Below are 4,528 nucleotides of genomic sequence, written 5' to 3' on the forward strand. Positions count from 1 at the left end.
GGCGCGAAGGGGTTTTACCTAGGCCACTGCCTATCAGCTCTTTAGTTGACATGTAAACTTGCTCTACGAAACAACCCTCTTCACCCACAGAAAGTACCTTGCGCATGATTGGCACCTGTTGAGTCCTCGGTGCTAGAAAATCCCTTGAACATCCCTGTGGCCCCTGGTTCAGTGCCCTGGATTCCCGCCGCCTGCGCCTGTCGCGCCCTCCGTGTCCGTGGGCCTGGCTCGCACTCGAAGCTCCCTCGCTCCTGCCACCGCCGTCCTGAGAGGCGGCCGTTCACTGCAGAGGTTAAACTCCGACCCTTCTTGGCTTTGCTCGCCCCAGTGTTCATCGCTTACACAGCGCGAGGCTGCTCGCAGTCTCAGCCGTACGCTGACCTTCTGTCGTCCAGCGGCTCCTTTTCTGGACTCTTCACTGCAAGCAGGTCCTCCTGAACGTCTCCGACCTTCAGGTTCCTTAATTATTGATACCGACTGAGTTATTAATTTATATTTTCAGCCTATCCATTCCCACTATATTCTGTTGCTTTTTCTCACTCTGAATTGGCTATTTAGCTCATCTCATTATTGCTTAATTACATATAAACGTCTTTGACATTGCCTAACAGTGGAACATGAGCTGTGCTGTATAGATGTTTCTGTGCAATGTTTTTATGGTGTTGGATTTGAGTTGTAGAGCAAAGTTTAAATTTCAAATTAGTTGAGAGTGTATCTTCTCTTTGTGTTAAATTGTAGTTTTCATTCTGATAAGTGTGGTCTCTACACAGGTAGGTGCTTTTTATTTGAGGAGGTTTTTGTGTAACCTAATATAGTAGCTTTTGGAAACCTTTTCATAAGTGCATGAGTAGACATTATGTTTTGTCTGGTTTTCTATATCACACTAAGCACATTTTCATCTCTATTATTACTTAAGTTATTTTCTCTGTTAAGGATTGGGACTTCACCTGAGCCAGAATACCGGAAGACAGACCAATCTAAGTCAGGATGAGTGTGACTTGTGACCTGTCAGATGTAGGAGCTCTCACCAACTCTGGCACAATAGTAGAAGAATACACCCCTGGACTTTCCTGATTTGTTTTTAAAACCATATTATTCTCTAATGCAAATGTGGAGGAGAAAATGTTCCCCTAGGTGACCATGAACCTGCCCCCAGAGTCAGGAAGCTCCTCAAAGGGAATCGTGTGTGCTGCCAACCTTTCTCATTATTCTGCCTTTTCAAGAGATTGAATGTCAACTTTAAGTTCATTTCTCTAATAATGACATTTATGACGAATGAAACAAGATGATCAGTTCATGGAGCCATGCATTGTCTCATCTGACATTCCTTTTAGGAAGAAGATTCTGAGGGAGTCCATTGGAATCGAGAGAAAATACTAAATTTCAGTTCTGATTCCAAAATCTTTTGTGCTCAAAATCACGTACTCCCTATCCTCCATACCGACTTACTGTCTTCCAAGCCCAGCTCAGCAAGGCATATACATCCCCACATAGAGAATCAATATGGACTCCATGGAAGTTCTACTTATGCCCTCTCTATGTGGGGACCATGATTTTTTTCACAAGGAGTTTGACATTGTAGTTGTTTGTTAAAGTAGATCCACTGTGGAAAACACCTTGGCTAGATCTATTAGATTTACCCCTAAGGATCTGATTGTTTGGACCAAATTAGTTGAATTTATAGACCAAATTCTAGTTCACTCCCAATATATGCCAAGTTATTACCTTTGTCACATTGTGCCTTCTCTTTTGATACCTTTATTTTTTTAATCTTTTTTTAAAAAAAAGATTTTATTTTATTCATGAGAGACACGGGGGGGGGGGGCGGGCGGGGCAGAGACATAGGCAGAGGGAGAAGCAGGCTCCATGCAAGGAGCTCAATGTGGGATTCAATCCCTGGACTTCAGGATCACTCCCTGAGCTGAAGGCAGATATTCAACACTTAGTCACCCAGACTCCCATCTTTCCATCCCTTTGATAATATTACAACCATTTTTCCATCTGAGGAATGAAAAAAAACATCAAATTAGCATGTTAGTGGGCAGAGGGGAGAATGCAAAAGTGTGAGCATCTTGGTATAAGTCATCTGAGTCAACCAGTTCCATAAAATCTCTGAAGCCAAGATCAAAGACAAGGCAGAAAGGGGAATCCCCACAACTCTGTTGTCCTGTTGCCTCCAAAGGTGTTATTGACGTCAAGGCATACTGTGCAACAATAGTTCCATTTAAACGAGGTCACCAGAAGGATACTTGGAGCAGTCTCTGCAGTGGGTGAAGTGCTCAGGAGAATTCTGAATCATTAGGGTGGATCTTCAGCTCTGTTTCTTCTCATAGGTTCCCAAATGGTTATAAGTAGAATAAAAAATAGCATGCAGTTAGCACTCACATCTCCATTTATGGGCCCCATTTTCAGTTCTGCTTACCTGTCCTCTTCTTTGTGAAGTGTTGTATTGTTGGAATTTCTAGGTTCTAGGTTGCAACCCCGTTGTATTACATATTCTACATATGATTATTAAGAACTTCATCATGTGTAGAATGTGAATATGATGTGTGATAGATTCTTTAATTATTAACATTTAACCCTATTTTCTTTGTCTCTCCTAATACCCATAGTTATTTTAATAACTTGATGCTAACTTGTGGATTTACTGCCCAGAATATATAAGGAACTCCTACAGGTAGGAAAAGTCAGAAAATTCCAGTTTATAAAATGGACAAAAGACTAGAACAAGTCTTTACAGCATAGGGAACACAAATAGCTATAAGCATATAAAAAGTGGCACAACAGAATTAGCGACCAGAATACATAAATTAAAAGTACAGTGAAATACCACTAAGCCTCATAAGGATGGGTTTAAATGTCTGAGAATGTATAACACTTTACATTGCTGATGGAAGATTAGCTTGGCACAGTCAATTCAGAAGGTCCATTTGGCAGCATCTTTTAAACCTAACTTTAAATATATGCCTTCTCTCCTACAACCAGTGGTTTCCCTCCTCTGTCCTCCCGCACAGCCGCTGCGCCCCCCGCGCCCCCCGCGCGCCCCGGGACATGAACCTCAGCAGCAGCAGCAGCGCTGCCGAGAAGGCGCAGCAGCCGTGCTCTGGGACTGTGAGCTAAACCAGGAGAAGCGGACCTGGACGGTCAAACCCCAGAAGGAGGGCAAGCAGGACTCGAAGCTGTTGCTCAGTACGATTTGCTTGGGGGAGAAAGCCAAAGAAGAGATGAACCTGGTGGAAATCCTGCCCCCGGCCAGCCCGGAGGACAAACAGGCCAAGCCCATCACCATCGCCTCGCTCCAGGCCTCCGTGCTACCCATGGTTGTCGTGATGGGATTGGAGCTTTCTCCTCCAGTTACTTTCCAGCTCCGGGCTGGCTCTGGACCTGTGTTCCTCGGTGGCCAGGAATGTTACATAGACACTGCAGACGTATCCTGGGAGGAAGAGGAGGATCCCGAGGAGGAGGAGGAAGAGGAGGAGGAAAGTCACAGTGATGAGGTTGATGATGACGACGATGATTAGATGTGTCCCTAGAGGAGACCCCTGTTAAACAAGTCAAGAGGCTGGCGTCCCAGAAGCAGACAAGTGTTGCCAAGAAAAAAAGGATGGAAAAAGAAGAGGAGGCAGTGAGACCCAGGCTTAAAGACCAGAGTCCTGTGAAAAAGGCCAAACCCACACTCAAACCTAAAAAGCCAGGATCCAAGAAATGAGGAGCCAGGAGTGGCCTGGCTGCAGCGACCGAGGGAGAGCTGGCTAGCTGTGACCCCAGGTCTCCCCCACCCAGCCTCTCTCCACCTGAGTCTGAATGGGATGGAGCTGCTGAGGCCAACACGAGAGGCCCTCGCCCCAACTCTCAAGTGTTCAGCGGGACCTGGAGCTCCAACCTCAGGGCCATTAATAAAGTTTGCTTTGCCAGGAAAAAAAAAACAAAAACCATTCATTCTCTAATTTCTCCAAATTTGCTGAAATAGTCTCTAAGGCTATCTGGTGAGGTCTGCCAGCTTAGTCCACCAATAAACATTTTACCGGGGTCGTGCTGGGAGTTGTTGGCGCTGCCTGAGGTGCCTTGGCTCCCATTTGCCTCCATATCTGAGCCCCCCCCGCCCCCCCACCCCCGGGAAACCGAGCCCCACAGCGAGCGGAGGGGAGCGGCGGCTGGCTCCGAGCCCCGATTCTCCCGCTCCCGCTTCTTTATAATGATTACAACATTGCCAAAACTCTATTAAAAAATATTTATGGGGGTCCCTGGGTGGCTCAGCGGTTTAGCGCCTGCTTCAGGCCAGGGCATGATCCTGGAGACTCGAGATCAAGTCCCGCATTGGGCTCCCTGCATGGAGCCTGCTTCTCCCTCTGCCTGTGTCTTTGCCTCTTTCTTTCTTCTCATTCTCTCTCTGTGTGTCTCTCATGAATAAATAAATCTTTTTTAAAAATTATGAGAGACAATACTAAAGTAAATAAATTAAGGGGCAGTTGGCCCTCCCTCCAAAGAAATGCAAAAACATAACAAATACTGTCAGAATTAACTTTAT

The 4,528-nt window shown here is 45.7% G+C and overlaps 1 pseudogene; it reads left to right on the forward strand.

Annotated features, from left to right (window-relative positions):
• Positions 1-1,845: 1,845 nt before the first annotated feature.
• Positions 1,846-4,307, forward strand: LOC119877358 (annotated as a pseudogene).
• The last annotated feature ends 221 nt before the right edge of the window (positions 4,308-4,528 follow it).

This window comes from Canis lupus, chromosome 21, assembly GCF_011100685.1.
Source record: "Canis lupus familiaris isolate Mischka breed German Shepherd chromosome 21, alternate assembly UU_Cfam_GSD_1.0, whole genome shotgun sequence".
In the NCBI taxonomy this organism is placed as follows: domain Eukaryota; kingdom Metazoa; phylum Chordata; class Mammalia; order Carnivora; family Canidae; genus Canis; species Canis lupus.